This window comes from Pavona decussata, unplaced genomic scaffold (genome assembly GCF_977016875.1).
Source record: "Pavona decussata unplaced genomic scaffold, jaPavDecu1.1 SCAFFOLD_34, whole genome shotgun sequence".
Lineage (NCBI taxonomy): Eukaryota > Metazoa > Cnidaria > Anthozoa > Scleractinia > Agariciidae > Pavona > Pavona decussata.
In genome coordinates this window covers 317,148-335,093 of record NW_028145457.1, presented here as the reverse complement: position 1 = coordinate 335,093, position 17,946 = coordinate 317,148, and the positions used below count along the sequence as shown (strand labels likewise).

Sequence of the window (17,946 nt, the reverse complement as noted above, 5' to 3'; positions counted from 1 at the left end):
AAAGTACTGTATCACAAACACCATTTCCTTTGTTCAGTTCTTAATTCCCCAGAACACTTTTTACCAGAGTCTTGATTGGTTGCAAATTTTATGTGTGAGGCATGGCCTCATGTTTACGTGACAAGCACACCTTGCCACTGTCGAAGCATGCAAATAGTCCAAATGGTACAAATCACCCTACACAATGAAAGTGGTGAGCCGGGATTAGCATTTTTAAGAATGATGGATAGCTCATGGACCACAATGCCAAGAAAACTGTTAGAGTAGACATGTAAATTTTAATTGACCAACAAAAGTGGAGAATTTAATTTGGACTTGTGCATCTTCCAACGGCCACATCCGCTGAAAAAGCAGAAGTAATGCATGGGAAGATGACCAGTGAGAAAGTTTATTCACATCATTTAAAACACATCCCAGTCCTACCAGACTAAGAGTAACAGTGACTACGTTGTAACAAGAGAGAGAGACAGAACATGCATTTTTGTCAAGTCCTATTTTAATGAAAAGCTCAGAGTCTTAAAGGGGAATTAACAGGCCTATGACCCCACAAATTTTTTTTGGCCCAAATAAATCTTTGTATTATACTGAGCAAAATGCCAGAAAAATTTTTGTTTTTAGTCAAAACCTCGATTTTTTATGAGCCGTCAAAGTTGGTTTGGCATGTGTCACCGCCGTGTCAAAGGGAGACTGGCACTAGTGATGTCATTCCAGGAGATTCCAAACCGCGTAGCTCCATCACTGTTTAAGCGGCAGTCACTCACGTACTCATTGCATATTGGCGGAAAAAAAAACTTTATTCAGCCTACTTGGTTGAGACACTTGCGTTTATTTGATAATGCCCTCGAACAAAATTTGTTTTGACTCGAGTTCGGATTCAGAAGTCTCAGAAATCCTGGATTACGAATTAGAAGTTGAGGGCTCATCAAACGCAAGCGATCAATCCAGCGATACAGACGAAGCAGGCGAAGCTTACGCCGACGAGCCGATAGCAGACGAGGAATGGCTTGCAATAGATGAAGAAGAAAAAAGTAAGAATGAAGAGCTAGAGGAGAAGCTACAAAAATGCCTTAATGGAACCGAAGAAGTCCGAGAATGGTAAGTTGCGAATTCAAGTGTTGCTATGATTCATCGTGCTATGAGCAAAGCAACAAGCGTAGCCATACACTCGTTTAACATTTCCGCGTGTATTTCATTATCTATAGGTGACAGTGTGGACACCGTGAACTTCAATTTTTGCAAAACATCAGTGTGTTATTGCTGTTGTAAATTGGACAGATGCGTCGAAGCTCTAACAAGCGACGTGGTTCTTCAAGATCTTGCCCAAGACGAAAAGCTTACGTGCATCACGCAACATCCAAGCTTTAACCCTGTTTGCCTCCAGAAATGGAGCCTGAGATTGGCATCGGATAAATACAGTATGAAAGAGAAAAAAAAAGTATGGAAAGACAGGAACAGAGGAAAGGTGAGCAGTTCCTCATCGCATATTGTTGACATGATAATGACAAGATGCAAGCACAGTCAGTTTATTTTCATTTCTGTGCGGACGCATTGCAGACTTGCTAGAAACTTGTTCTAATGTTTACTTTTTTATAGCTAAACATACAAGGTATAATTTGAAATGTAATTTTTCAATCATTTGAAAAACTTTACAGGACTTAAAACCTTCAAACTTCACCTTGTGAATCATCACAAAAAGTCCAATCCTTTGAAATTGTGCAAAATGTTCTGTCCCTAACTTCTTCATGCTTTCATTATTCCTGAGCCATGTGAAGCACACAAATCCAAATGTTGTTGCTGTTCAAATTCCTTACCGCTTTACCCTTACAATCTTCAAGCACGGTTTACCTTTTGTTTGCTCTATTTATTTTCAGTTTTCTAAGAAGTGATTCATATCGGGAGTTTTCTCGGCTGGTTTGCTGGCTTAGCCGTGTAGGCCTGTCAACCAAAGGCAGGCCCCGTCCGTGTACGTGATAACAAAGTTCACCGCCATACCACTTAAAGTACACAGAGGAAGAAAATCTAAAACTTAAACGCTGGCACTAATTAAACCCAAACCCAACCTCTGGGAAATAATGAAACCACACAAGCATAGAGAGAAACATTACATTCTTGCATCTGTTCGTGGTTATACTTCTGAGAGGTTTAATCTGGACTGTGGTGTACCGCAAGGCTCCTGCCTTGGACCTTTGCTCTTCTCAATTTACACCAGTTCTCTGCTGAGTATTGTCCAAGACCTCTTGCCTACAACCCACTGCTATGCGGATGACAATCAGCATTATGTATCTTTCAGCCCAGCAGATGAGAATGGTCAGTCTGATGCTATCGCTGCTATGGAGAGTTGCGTTAGAGTGATTAGGAACTGGATGCACGAAAATCGACTCCTGATGAATGAGACTAAAACTGAGTTTCTGTTGATTGGAAGGAAGCAGCAGCTCGCTAGAGTCAATGTAGATCACGTGAAAGTCCGTAATGCAGATATAGTCCCGCACTCACCAGTCAAAAATCTTGGAGTGTGGTTGGATTCGAATCTGTCTATGGTGGAGCACATTACTAAGGCTAGTTCCGCAGCGTTTTTTCATTTATATAACATTCGAAGAATTAGAAAATATATCTTTCCAGGAAAACACGGAAACCCTGATTCATGCTTTTGCATCTAGCAGAATTGACTATTGTAACAGTCTACTGTATGGTGTGCCTAACTGCCACCTACATAAGTTGCAGCGGGTACAAAATGCGGGCTGCGCGCCTTTTTTTTGAAGAAAGGAAATACTGCCATGTAAAGCCGCTTCTGACATCATTGCACTGGCTGCCCGTCAAATATAGAATTATCTTTAAAGTGCTTTTAATTACTTTTAAAGTTATTCATGGTCTGGCGCCCGTCTATATTTGCGAATTAATCTCAATCAAAGATGTATCATTAAGTGGATATTGCCTGCGTTCAACGAAGTCTTTGACGTTAAACTATCCTGCTTTGAAGTCTTGCAAGACTCTCGGAGGCCGGTCCTTTTTCATGGCCGCCCCCAAATTATGGAACGAGCTGCCTACTGAGATCAGGGACCTAAATTCAATTAACAACTTCAAATCGGCAATCAAGACTTATCTTTTTAGACAAGCCTTTTTATAGTATTTATATATTTAAATTTGAATTTACATTTGTATTTTTATATAATATATTTTTTATTTTTGTTTTATGATCATATTGTAATGCGCAATTGAAAATTTATATGGATAATTGCGCAATATAAATTAACAAAATTATTATTATTATTATTATTATTATTATTATTATTATTATTACATTCTTGCCCAAACAACGGAAGGAAGAAATAAAGTGGTTTTTAGCCTTTCAGAGAAACAGCATCAAGCTGTGCTCACAAGGATCGAAAAAACATCCACCTTAATGGCCAGAAAGAGAGCCAATCAGAACTAAGCTATTTCGATCCTACACGCAAGTACAAAAGCTGAAACATGCATGGTTTTTGCGGAGTTCACCATCCTAAACTAAATTATCGGCAACTGAAGAGATCCACAAGATAGGATCGAAACTGGTCTTGCCTGACTAAAACAAAATCTCCAAAAGCCTCCTATCAGACGCAGGCTACATCAATGACGATGACGAAATGGTCGCAGAGGATGAACCAAGAAAATCTGAAGACGCACTCCTACACACAGACGACAATGGAGACACCAAACCAGGCCAAACACTGCCAGAGAAACAAGAATACGGTGAAACGAGTCCCCAGAAAGAAGAAACATCAAGAATACCAGACAAAGAACAATCCAGAAAACGCCGCCACAGCAAAATTTCAACGTAACCCACTGAAGAGCAGATTAAAAATGCAGAGAAGGCAATTGAAGGCCAAAAGAGAGACACCAACAAAGGAACTTGCCCAGTATCTTTCCGATACAAGGCGCGTGCAAATGTTCAGGCGGACGAACAGTTTAAGAGCGATGTCAACGTATCCGCAAACAGACAAAGCAGGATTTTGTGCATGCTCTTACTCGTTTTCACCAAAGACAAATCAGTAGTTTCAAACGTGAACTACAACAAGGCAAAAGGCCTAGAAACCAAAATGTAACTGCTAAGAAAGCATCATACAAGAAAATCGAGCAGTCGGCATCTAGCGATACAATTGTACAAACGAGCAGTGTAAACAGGATAGCAAATAACTTAATGGAGAAACTTAGCCAGTGCAATGAAATGTTTGCAAAACTGCAAGAGCTGACTAATAAACAAGTTTAAAGGACACTGGCTCACTTCCTGAGTACCGTAGTTTTAAACAAAGGGAAAAGGGAAAACAAATGGCAAATAAAATGCGCAAACAAAGGCATAAAAACACACGCACCAGATGAAACAAAGCGCGACTAGAGGCGAACAAAAAACACATTAAAAACCTCTCAAACAAACAATTAACAGAAGATCAGATCAATCTAAGAGGAAAAGGGCTCAAATTTATCCCAACACCCCTGACAAAACATGACCAGATTTGGCGACAACTCTTGCGTGACTTTGAACAATTTGCAAGAAGAATGCGCCTTCAATACATGTATCACAGAGAAGAAAACGAACCACATCCATTCTACATGAAATCAAACTGGAACCCACCAGTACAAAAGTCTGTAGCCCTAGAGAGTTATTTAGACAAGGTTAAATTGTCACTTGCGAAAATAAACCTCACAAAGCCAAAAAATAATTTACTGGCCAGAGAACGTGTGGCGCTTGACACCCTCAGAAGTGACAAGCAAATCAATTTAAAGAAAGCAGACAAGGGCACAAGCACTGTGATAATGAACAGAGAAGACAAAATTAACAAAGGACAGATACAATTAAATGTCACAGAACACTACAGGCCCCTGGAGACACCCATGGTAGAAGAAACAGACAAACGAGTTGAAGAATTAATAAACGAACTCTACCAAGGGAATTACATTGATGAAATGACAAAAAAATGGCTTTGTCAAACACCAAAACCACCTCGCATACCAATACTCTACACTCTGACTAAAATCCACAAACCCACTCCCATTGGGAAACCAATAATATCAGGGTCACGGATTTCATTAGAAGCCGGCAACCGGCGAACTCTGGCGGCTACTTCCTATGTCAGGGCCGGCTACTTTGACCATTTCACATCCCGATTTTTACACATTAATTTGAAGATCTACCATATCATCTTGACATGATAAGTAAAGTAAACCATCAATAAATGTTTTTCCGTTGATATCTTGTCTCATTTTTGGCTGTCGGGTGATTTATGTAACGTTTCAACAACGCATTTCACAAACCGAGATCGATTCGCTATCCGCCATGTTGGATGAAAGGGAGAGAAAGATCGGTGACAAAGCTGCCTCAATTACACACTGTACTCTTTTCCGGTTTCCCACGTGCTTTCAAAAACATGGCAGACAGAAAACGCGCCGCGGGCGATGGTAATATATTGGCATATTTTATAAAGAGGTCACGGCCGATTGCAGATGCAGGAGAGTAAGAATAGAATGCCTTCTATTTTGGTTTGTGACCTTTGTATTTTTAATAGAAAACTTTTGATTCCTGAAAATATAAAAGGCTGATTGGCACACACTGACCGAAGTGTTTATTTGATAAATTCACGTGCAGCTTTTTTCGCGTTCTGTGTTTGACTAGTTTAAGTTTTGTACCAATATTAATTTCAGCAAACCCATAAGAGTTTAATTCAGTAGCATTTATTTCATGGATGGACAATCATTTTGGATCGGTACAAAGCCATTCTTTTGTAATTGCATGTTGATCTTTCTTATCGTGGATTGAATCAACTTCCGTTTTCGTCGCTTTTTGTCTGAGCTATTTTGGGGTGTTACAAAAGTACGTTTTTTGTATCACGTAGATCCTAGAGAAAAAAGGTATGGGAAGACAAGCGAAAAGTTGGAGAATTAATTTCGCATTACGTTTCCAAAGTATTTTTTTTTGTCTTGAGGCAACGCAGCCTTGAAATCTTTTTTTTTTTTGAAGTTCGATGAAATTCAAAATTTTTCAAATATATGCGTTTTCTTCGAGATGATCACAGAATAGAATAGTACAACTGAACTCAATTGCACACACGTACAGTTGAACTATTAAACAGTTTATTTTCAAATTGTTCCAATTCTTTTTTTGCCAAAGGTACAACTACTTCAAATGGAAATAATGAAAGTGATTCAACAGCATTATCTGCCAATACACCCACAAGCACAACAGCTGAATCTGCTGCGGTTGAAACGGCTGAGTCTATTGCATCGTCATCCGGTCCAAGCAAAGAAACCAACCTGTTATCTTCCAATATTACTCCCATTACTCCAAATACTCCAAAGGACTGTGAATCTTTAATAGAGGCGGCATTTAAAGATCTTTCCATTGTTCACAGCCAGTATACATGCACCAAAAAAAGTTGCCTAAATCTCAGTCCCCAGGAAGTCAAACGCCTGAAAACTGGTGGAGCAAAGGATCGGTTCCAGCATCAGTGGGTCCTTGACCCAAATGTTGCCTATTGCAAGAAGACTGGATACTTTTGGCTTCTCTATGAAGAAGTTGTTGGCATGTTCTGTCTGCTTTGCAAAAAGCACAATGCAGCAGAATTAACGAGACGAAGCTCTGCATTTCACAAGCAAGTTGAGCAAAGAGAACAGTCAAGGGACAATGTTTACCATAATGCCTTCCTGACGCTCTACTGGCTGGCTAAAGAAGAAATGCCTAACAAGAGGTTCACCAGCCTGCTTGACCTTGGACAAGTAGACATGAAGTTTTTTCAGCATCGTTCTGCTGGTGCGGTGAGGGAAATGTTTCTTCTTCTGGGCCAGATGGTACAATCTGATGTGGTGGAGAAGATAAAGCACGCCAGCACATTTGGCCTTCTGACTGATGAAGTTTGTGATATAACAAACAAAGCACAGCTTGTAACATTCATCAAGTATGTCGATGCTGACACCAGTAAAGCGTCCACCCAGTTCATTGCCATTGATGACTTGCTAAAAGATTCAAATTCGGCAAATTCAACTACAGTAAAGAACACAGTTATGAAGCAGCTAAATGAATGTGGCTTAGACGTAAAGAAGCTATCTGGTCTTGTAACAGATGGATGTAGCGTGATGACTGGCAAAAGAAATGGCGTATCTGTGCAACTTCGTAAAGAGTCCCCAATGCTTCTCAATGTCCATTGTATATGTCATCGCCTGGCACTTGCATGTGGTGATGCAAATAATGATGTGTCCTACATTACCACCGTTGAAAAGATCCTGATCCAGCTGTGGTCATTTTTTGATAATTCTGCAAAAAGGACTGCTGCTTATAGCAAAGCAGTTATCGCCATGAAGGAGATCAACTTGACAGCAAAAGGATGGAAAAAAGTGGCAAAGTGTTTCAAAAAAGCATGCAGAACAAGATGGCTATCAATGGAGAAAGCAATTGACGGAGTTTTTGATGATTTTGAAGCACTATGTCAGACTCTGCGCACCATGAAAGAAGAGGGCGATGCCTTGGCAACTGGTCTGCTCAACCAGATTGCTAACATCAAGTTTTTGTCAACAGTTTACATGTTGCATGCTGTCCTGCCCGCCCTTGCTCATTTAAGCAAAGCTTTTCAAGAAGGCAATGTTTCCTTTGCAGCTATCACCCCAGCTATCAAGTACACAGTTGACACCTTACAGGATGTAACTGCAACAGACAAGCCCTTGCGAGAGTTACAGAAAGATCTGCGCGATGGGGGAAGGCTTTCAACCTGTGAACTTCCAGCACTTACTGGCTTCCACGAGCAGAGTTTAACATCACTCACTCAGAAGTATATCACGGCGTTGAAAGAGAACATCAACAGTCGCTTTGAAGACAGCCTGCCTGTTCTTACAGCTTTTCGGATCTTTGATCCCACTGCAGTTCCTGGGAGATCAGACCCAGCATTTAAGGATTATGGTGCTGATGACATCGAAATACTGGCAGGCTATTTCTACAATGGGCACCATAGCCAAGCGGAAATGAAGGAGGAATTGTTGTGTGAATGGCAGAAATTCAAGTACAACCTTCTGCAGATGAAGGATCAAATACCATCTGAGGTGTTGCACCCCTTACACAAGAAAGAGCTGGTCACAAAGTCCCCCACAGAATGGACTCTTGAGAAAATGTTGTCCATGCGCGCCACATTCCAGCACTTCGTACCTGGTTTGCTGTACCTTGCCGAGCTATGTCTTTCACTTCCAGTGAGCAACGCTTGGCCAGAAAGAGGAGTGTCAGCAGTGAAGAGACTCAAGACACGAATGCGAAGTAGACTCAAGAACGACATGCTGGGCGCGCTAATGCACATCACACTGAATGGGCCTGAAGTTGAGGAATCTGATCAGCCACTGTGAAAGAGTGGATGAAGATCAAGCCCAGACGGAAAATTGCCAAAGGAAAGGCAGCTGCCGGGAGAGCAACATTTTCCGATGCTGCAGTTCAAGCTGATCTTGATCCTCATATAGCACCAACCCTGCAGCCGACCAATTCAGAGGATGAAGTCAACACAGAGCAGGAAGTTGAAGTGTTGCAAGAAGAAGTGAATGCAGCTTTGAAGGAAATGAACCTACCCCAGCCACACAGCTTTTCTGATAGCTCAGATGACTCTGACTATGATTCTGATTTTGATGACACTGATGAGTTAGACTTTTAGTTAACTTAAACACTAAGTCAAAGTAAAAGTGTTAAAATATTTATGAAATGTTTCAAGAATGCCTTGTTTACTGAAGTGTCTTAAATCAGTCTCTTATTAAACATTGTGTAGCAAACTACAGCTTCTGCTCTAAATAAAGGTACAATAATTTTGTTTTACCTACTGAAACATAAGTTGTTTTCTCCCGTAAGTTAATTCAAATCATTTTTGTTGTAGTTGTTATACAAAATATCCCTTGATAGTTTTTGTAAAAGTTGTGATACTGCAGGCACTAATAATCCAAGACAATTTTCTATACTGCTGTTTGCATTTCTGATTTTAATACGATTTCAATATTACATTGTAATATATAACAATATCGGTTGCTGACATTTCAATAGTTTCCAGTGTGTATGATGTAATTAATACGTTTGCAAACTTCAAACTTACATTCACAGCTCATTAGACTTGTAAACAATAAAACAATTGTCTCGCATTGCTAAGAAATCTTCCTTATTTGTTGACTCTCTCTTGTACTCAATTTGGTGCCCAGAATGCAGGAAATTGCATTTCCGAGCATCCAGATTTCAAAATTTTCTAGGGGGGCATGCCCCCAGACCCCCCTAGAGGGCGGCGCCAAAGGCCCCTTAAGTGCCACAGCCGCCTACTAATGTCTCTACAGATGCCTACTTCAAAATTCAGTGAAACCCCTGAGGGTGCAACGGACCAACAGAAAGACTATCCTTCTTCGTTGACAAAATTCTTCAGCCTATAGCACAAAAACAGATGTCACATCTCAAAGATACAACAGACTTCGTCAACTTTATCGAGAGAACAACACTCCCAAAAGATGTGATCCTTGTCTCAATGGACGTAACGAGCCTCTACACAAACATACCACAAGAGGAGGGGGTAAATATAGTATGTACAGCATATGAAAATTTCTACAGAGATGGACCTTCCATCCCTAAGTGCTCACTAAAGAAAGTACTCAAACTGATTTTGCAAGAAAACTCTTTCCAATTTATCGAACGGAACTACTTGCAAACACACGGAACCGCCATGGGCACTAAAATGGCAGTAGCCTTGGCAATCTCGTACCCAGAGCCTTCGTTACCCTTGTCCAGCGGAACGGGAAACGGACGCCCTGGCAGAATCCAAAACCGGAACCACCAAATCCTGGTTCCGGTTTGATTGCGCCTGCGTGAGGTTTGATGGGAAAAAAAAAAAAAGGCTGCTATTGATCACTTTCATTGTGCTTTAGAGTTCGCTTTAGAGAAGTTGGACAAAGCTGAGCTTTCTCTGAAAGAAGCGCAGTATGAAGCTTTAAAAAGTGTCGTGTTTGAAGGAAAGGATACCATTTATATACTTCCTACAGGATATGGGAAATCACTCATATATCAGCTTCTACCGCATGTATATGACTATGTTCTGTCAAGTGAAGAAGATTCTTCATTGATTATCTTGGTATTGCCCCTGAATGCATTGATGCAAGATCAAATAAATAAGCTTAGAGGACACTTAAATGTTCGGATTCTCAAGGATCATCGTAACTATTTTAAACAAAGACCGGAATGTTGGCTTATATAATATAAGCGCAATCCATAACACATGAGAGCCATGAAATAAAGGTTGTTATGATAATTGGATTGGACAACAGAATGAAGAGATAAGTAACAAAATGACCTTCACGATAACCAACATTAATTATTTCTCTCCGTCGTTCGAATTAATGATTTCTTTCATATATGGTCATATATTTACCTGGGCCAACTGGGATGTGCTGTTTTGAAAGTTCTAATAACTTCATGGATTGGCATAAATATATTTCTTTTCCAGTGCGGCCTCTTTCCACAGCTGCTTCAGAGTGACCCGAAACAACCTCAAAAATTACTTTTATGCTGAACCTGGCACGATGAACAGGGCAGACAGCCATCTCCGATAAATTCGTTAACTTTTAAAAAAACGTATTCTTGCCAAAATCAATTCTACTTCTGTTTCAACTCCGGAAAATTTCAAGGACTTATTGTGATGCTTTGTATGCTTGTTACACTGCTTGAGTGGTTTGACGGAAGTTGAGAAACTAGTGCATTCGTCTCTGCCGCAAATCCCCGCGGAAATCCCACCGACAATAGTCAAAAAACATCGTTGTTCTGTATGTCTGTGAACTTGCCCAACAATCAACTCTGGTTTTAGATTTAATGTTTTAGAGATATGGATAAGTAGATTTGTTTATTTAGAGAACGATGCAATATTTGCTTCTCGTGGGAACAGTTACTTCCGATTGGCTATCGAAGGATTATAAAGTTTCTCGTCCTTAATAGAATTAATTTTCATTGTTCCAGGTTGTATTGCTATCAAGTTATTTTCTATTTCTTTAGCAAGTTAACCGGGAAATCTGGAACATCGTTAAGTAACATATTTTAAAATATGAATTTGTTATTGTAGCCAAGTCCCTCGTGCGTGACACAGATTTGGGAGCGAGTGAGATTTAATTTTATCTTTTGTTTGTTGTGGTGTTTGTTGGTTTGTTGTACCCGTATAGACAATATTTAACATCAATATATTTTTTAAAACGTTTTAAGCGTTGAAAATAGTTTAAAGCCTTTTTTAGACAAACTTTGGCCGAAAAGTTAATTTATTCTATTATGCCATGTTATGTAGAGTTGTAGATTTCAATGACGCTGAATTGTAATTTTCTCAAACTTTGATCGGCATTCGTGCAAACGTTCTTCTAGATCCTAAAGATTACAAACCATACACCTAAAATTCAACGACTGTACTGTCTTTTGTCAAAGTATCAGTTGATTTGAGTCACTACCGGTCAGCTTTTTTTCTCGCTGAATTTGGATTATTTTGGACTTTTGCGTGATAGAGAAAAGTGTGTCTACTTCATCCGAGCTCAGTTGCGTCTCAGTTAGCTCACAAACGAGCAGAGATGAAAATAATTACTATGTTTTGACTGAGGGAGAATCAATGTATTAAATTATACTAAAGAAAGATTCAATCTCGTACTCAGAGCCTTCGTTACCCTTTTCACAGCTATGTAAATGTCTGTGCAGCGAGAAGCTGGAAGGTGTAAAATTTCGGGTTCTCGCATGATGAAATGCGAGCTTCGGGTAGAGTGACCGTTTTTCGTTTTTTTTTTTTTTTGCCGTTATATAGAATATTTCAAAAACCTAACCTTTACATACTTTACATACTTTACATACGGGTAGAGTGACCGTTTTTCGTTTTTTTTTTTTTTTTTGCCGTTATATAGAATATTTCAAAAACCTATCCTTTACATACTTACCTAGCTAAGGCCTTCAAACTAACAAAGTATGCGCGAAATCGATTTTTTTTAACCGCGGCCACGATTTCTTTGATTTTTACTGACATTTACTCTTAAGCGCTATTAAAATTCCGTCTGATTTTGTTTTTTCTCCATATATATAAATGCGGTGGTTGTCAACCGCATCACAACAACGATAGCAATTTTCTTTTTTTTTTTTTCGCAACTTTCGTGGAAGTCGCGTCGGGAGTCGTAAACTCCGCCATTGCCTCATATTTCAATTTCGCGCCGAAAAATAGCTTCCGGTCCGTGAAATAGACATGCTTTTACCAGCCAATCAAAGGTGGCCTCATTTGGACTAGCCCAGAGGTCTGCGTTCTTGGTGCTGACCAAAAGAAAAGCGGGCTCTGGGGACGAGATTGTAGCCTTGGCAAATATTTTCACAACGGAAATTGAAACACAAATCCTAGACAAAAGCGCTAACAAACCGCTCGTTTGGAAACGTTACATCAACGACATAATCTCCTTCTGGCACACCAACAGAGGTACTGTCGACCAGTTCATTGAACAAGCAAATAAACACCACCCAACTATTAAATTTACAGCTGAAATATCATGTACAAAAACAACTTTTTTAGACACAGTTATCTACAAGGGCAAAAGATTCAACAAAGAGTCAATTCTCGGCATGAGAACGCACTTCCAACCTACAGAGACATTCCAGTACACATTCTTCACATGTCACCCTCCAGAGTAAAGAAGGGCTTTGTTAAAGGTGAAGCACTTAGACTCCTCGGGACAAACTCTAAAAAGGAAACGTTTGAAAAAAACATTGACAAATTTAAAACACATCTAATGGAGACAGGTTACCCGCGAAATTTTATTTACAACACCCTCTCGGAAGTGAAATTTGAAGGAAGGAAACAGGCTCTCCTCCAACAGAACAATGCAAAGAAACGAATCCTGCCCTTTGTAATGCAATACCACCCAGCAGTTCTAAACCTGAAAGAAATCCTAATGAGCAAGTGGTACTTCATACAGCAACAACCATTGCTAAACGAAATTTTCAAGGATCCGCCCAAAATATCATACAGAAAAATAAGTGTTTACAGGGAAGAACATGAAATTTTGTCAGGGAGAAATTTTGCAAATGACAAAATTGGGAAATTTTGCCTTATTTGAAAATTCCTAAAAAAATTTCTGACAGATTTTCTTTAAAAATGTTCACGTTTCCATTTTTGTGTTTTCTGTCAACAGCAAAAATTTGAACATAGGTTGTACGGCTAAATTTGGAGAAATTAAGCGAGAAAAAATAGTTATTGCGACCTACGGTGAGTGTATGCTGCCTTCGTGTTCAAACATTTGGCGCAAAATCACAACTCTGCAAAGGCTTTAAGGCTGTTAAGGAATGGCAACCATTAGACAACACGTTTGTTCAGTTATCAAGCCCAAACACGATCTACCTACTGTCAATACACCTCTGAAACCCACCTGGAATGCCAGGAAATTTTTCTGAGGGCCGCCATTTTGTTTTTGTGCTCGTGGGATTTCCTCAGCAAGCTCGCGTGATTTTCCTCACGCGTGATGCTTTCGCATGCTTTAGGCAGCGCGCGCGCATATCAAAGACTCACACAGTACAAAAACTGTGGTAAGCCACCTTAATACTTATTGAGACCATGCAAGTCAAGCCCTGTCATGAAATGTCACACAATCCGATATCACCGCCAGAGCTTTTACAAAATTAGTGTTAATACATTTTTACAGTAGGCCCAAACTAGTTAGTTGGTAAAGATACAAACAATAGAGACTGGATAATTTTCGATAATTGTGTTAAATTCCAGTCACTACTGGACTTCTGGCTACCTGTTTTTAGGTGCGTGGTGTTTGAATTACAGGGGAATTTGAATGATTATTTTACCCTGGAGATCGGGGAAACAAGGGAGGTTTCGTTTCCAAAACACTTGCACCATTGGGAAAACAGGGGACTTTGTAAACGAAATAGGTCACAAGATTAAATAAAGTGACAAAAGAAAGCAATGCAAAACCAAAGCTACCACGAAATTACTTTCTACTATGAAACTACATGACTGAAAACCTCTTTAATGAAACGTAATTGAGATGCCAGTTGCAGTTTTCAACGATACTGCACTGCAAAACATCTAAAGACTGGAATTCCACAAACAAAATGAAAACCTGCCCATCAAAAATAGGACTTTTGCACTCTATATGAGCAAAATCTAAGTGATAGCAAGTATTACTGAAATCTGGAATGTAGTGAAAATTTCCCATTCATTCATCTCTCTGAACAAGCCTTCTGTCAACGTGTGTAAGGAGACATTCTGTACCTTTTGGTAATTTCACACCACAACCATAGCATTTCCATTCAAAAGGTAACTAGTTAACATCAACAGTGATTTTGTTACCTCTGCGTCCTGCATCCCTGACGCATAAAAATCCCCAAGGACGCAAAATAATTCACGGCATGCATCCTTGCAAAAACAAAGAATGAACGATCGATCGATCTATGTGATTTAAACCTGAAATGAAACCTACCTCAGCTCAGATCAAGAGAGTAATATCGTCTGCCTATAAAATAGGTCAAGAAGTAATTTCTGAATGAATAAACAGAAGCATTTCTACGCAAATTTCTTTTATTTCAAAGCTGCCATTTTGATTTACCTGATGGAGTGGTTACTCATTATGTTTACCATATATGGGAAGCGCGTGGGTGAACCAAAATGGCCGACAATGGTTATTTTGCATGTAGGTTAGGCAAAAAAAGATAAAAAATGCCACCAAAAAGAGTTTTCAACCCGTCGGGGCAAAAAAAGTTAAGTTTCGGAGGGCAGCCACTTCATACAGACAATGACCAACCCAAGAGTGTTCCTGAGAGTGAAAGTGTTGCTGGCAGTGCTTCAACTGCCGACAACGATAGCAAAAAGAAAAAAAGGGAATTCCTTCCGCAGTGGTTGAATACTTATGGTGGGCTGAAGTATGATGAGGATAAAAATTTTATGTACTGTGATGTCTGCACGAAGAAACAGGCTACAAGAGGCAACCCAGGACACACTGATAAGAGTTTGACTTGGGCCAGACAGAGATCACTTTAACTTTGGATCAGCTCTAACAAAGTGGAAAGATAAGAAGGATCGCCGGATTTATGAGCTAAATTATAATACAGAAGCTCATAATCAGCTATTGGAATAATTATTTTATCTGATCTATTCTTTCCAGTCAAGTGTGAAGGCACATTTGACTTCAATTCCTTAAGCTCCTGATGTAACCTGCAGTTAATTGTTCAGGCCAAGATGTGTTGAATAAGTTGTTATTAAAAGAACATTTTTCTTTTTATTAGTCTTTTGTTGTGCTTTAAAATAGAGACTGCATTTTAATATCAGTACACCATACACACCTTTACTATTAAAAAACTGACTTCAGTTTAAGGCTCGGTTAAGGCTCAGGCACCTTTAATATTCTAGGACTCACTGGCTTTTATACTGGGACTCATGATTTTTTATGAAATGAGTCCCAGGACTCACCATAGCAATCTGTAAAAAAATCACTGTACCAACAGGGGGAAATGCAAACCAATAGAGAGATGAATCGTTTAGAGAAATGGCACAAGCAATGGCTTCCATGCAAGGGCTTTGTGTTAAACAAACTGGTGTTTAAGCCTGCGTATTCCAATAAAACATGACCCAGTAGCATGACCGTCTGCCAGCTGCCATGTAGCCTATCAATGGTGGGAGGAACCAAGATAGACCTCCAATAAAAAAGGCAGAACATCTTCAGTGCTGGAGCAGGCCATTTTATTTTATTTACCTGATTTTACTGTAGTTTTTCCTTCTTGTTACTCTCGACTCTCGACAATTACCCAGAGTCTGACTCAAACGGTTGTCAGTATTGTGATGAACATTCTGTGAAGCAAGCATAGCAGTGGTATTATTTGTGTATTAGCAGCAAGATTTTACAAAGATGATACACTGGCCGTGTGGCAAAATGAAAATGTGTGAAAATCATGTGAAAAATAACCCTTTTGCATTTTTATATGAACAGTTGCGTATTTCAACTGTTTTCTAGTCCAGTGAGCTGGGTCATTTTAATTTATTTTGCACTCTCAAGTTTACTGCGGTTTCATGCTATTCAACATGACCCCCCTCTGGGAGGGGGAATAACTTTGATTGCTCTGTGTCCCCATCAAGGAGGGGGGAACAAAGAATTTCGAAGGGGTCCTTTAGAAAGGCCTTCCCTTCCCTGCGTCCCCCCACCCCACCAGGGGATGGTCAATGATAGTTAATACATGAAATCGATTTCGTTTTGGCTGTCATTGCTGTAATTTAATATCTTCATTTTGTACACAGAATAAATAAGATTGTTGCAATCCTTCTTTCCATATACGTGTCGTACCGTCTACTCGAGCATTCGTTATATTTTTCGACTAGACTGTCATTATCAGGGCGAACATGTGGCATTATTTATAACGCAGTGGCTATCTGACGGCACCCGTACGGCGACTTGTATTTGCTATTCGTACGGGAGTCCGAAAAGATTTCATAGGATTTCTCTGTAATTCCTGATTCTCGCTTATCCAAATTATTATATTTACCTTTAGAAGGAATAAGCGAATCCAGTGAGTGCCCTTTCTTTGAGCGAGATAAGTTTGCGTACTCTCCGCTCACTAAGCGAACGAGCCACTCGCGACACTTCAAACTTTTTGCGAGCTACTAACATAAACTCGCACATGTCACGCAACCTCTTCTTCACAGATCAACTGGCTACAATTAGTACGCTGTAGCTTAAAAATGTGCGAAAATAATTTCTTATATCTTATAAATAGTTATAATACACTGGCTTGGATCGGGGGGTAAGTGACAACTTGGTAATTCAATGAATTTGAACTCACGTTGGTAATCCCGTACGAATTATTCGCATTTTTGCTATTCATACGGGAATTCTTCTTCCTTCTATAGTAGGCGCAGTTTCAGTCATTGCAGTGAAAATTTATACCTGTGTCAGAAGGAGAGGTGTGTTCTGTTATCTTCAACATAATTTCTGTACGGAAATGCGAGTGTCCAATAGGTAAATTCTTCCATTAAGTGAAACTCCCATTTCGCGGCTTTCTGGCCGTACGAATAGCATCACGCAGGTTGGGAATACGGGAGTCCACGGAACTGCTTAATCAGTATACCACCGGTCAGGATTAGTTGTCTGAATTTCTCAACCAGGTTAGCGATTCTTAAATTTAATGATAATTTTTACTGATACTCATAGGAATCCCAAATGAATAGCAAATACCAGTCGCTGTACGGTCTCTTCTAATCGCGTGACGTGTGCGTGAATATAGCGCAAAACAATTCCAAGTGTCGCGAGTGGCTCGTTCGCTTAGTGAGCAGAGAGTACGAAAACTTATCTCGCTCAAAGAAAGGGCACTCACTGGATTCGCTTATTCCTTCTAAAGGTAAATATAATAATTTGGATAAGCGAGAATCAGGAATTACAGAGAAATCCTATGAAATCTTCGGACTCCCGTACAAATAGCAAATACAAGTCGCCGTACGGGTGCCGTACGAATAGCCACTGCGTATTTATAAAGCTTAATTGCAGAAGAACTTCACAGCTAGCTTACCTTCCAAGTCTCTTGCACTACATATTCATATTAGATTCCACTAAGGGGTTTTAGTTTTGTTGTGGCTTTCATAACTCTTCTCACATCCAACGAAATATCTCAATGTAGCAATGCCGGCTCTAGCTCTCTTCCACTCGGGACTTCTGGAAGTTTAAGAAGCATTTATCAATTTCGTTTCGACGGCAACAGCAAACAAATGCAAAATTATGAAAGTGCTAACATACCACGGTCAACTCCGATTGATTAGAAGCCCGACTTTTGGGAAATAAATAACCAAACGCAACCCAACAGTAAACCTCTATCTTCGCGCCGATCCTCGCGCCAAGTTTCCCGTGGTTTGGTAAAATGCTTAGAAACCTGGCCTTTTGTTCCAGTCGAGTGCAGGGTGGTACTGGGTCACAACTGCTCTTATCGTT

The 17,946-nt window shown here is 39.8% G+C and overlaps 1 long non-coding RNA gene and 2 pseudogenes across 2 annotated transcripts in view; 2 read left to right on the top strand and 1 right to left on the bottom strand.

Annotated features, from left to right (window-relative positions):
* LOC146484296 (uncharacterized) overlaps window positions 1-17,843 on the bottom strand; it is a 56,663-nt gene extending 38,820 nt beyond the window's left edge. The window contains exons 1-3 of one of the 2 annotated variants that reach the window (XR_014863645.1): window positions 17,755-17,843; window positions 17,531-17,673; window positions 15,685-15,821 (exon numbers count right to left, since the gene is read on the bottom strand). This is a non-coding gene — a long non-coding RNA (uncharacterized LOC146484296). Of the gene's footprint in view, window positions 1-15,684; window positions 15,822-17,530; window positions 17,674-17,754 lie in introns of those variants that run through there. The other variant, XR_014863646.1, reaches the window with a different exon arrangement.
* LOC146484298 (uncharacterized) lies at window positions 549-2,602 on the top strand (annotated as a pseudogene).
* LOC146484297 (zinc finger protein 862-like) lies at window positions 6,079-8,742 on the top strand (annotated as a pseudogene).
* Window positions 17,844-17,946: the final 103 nt, after the last annotated feature.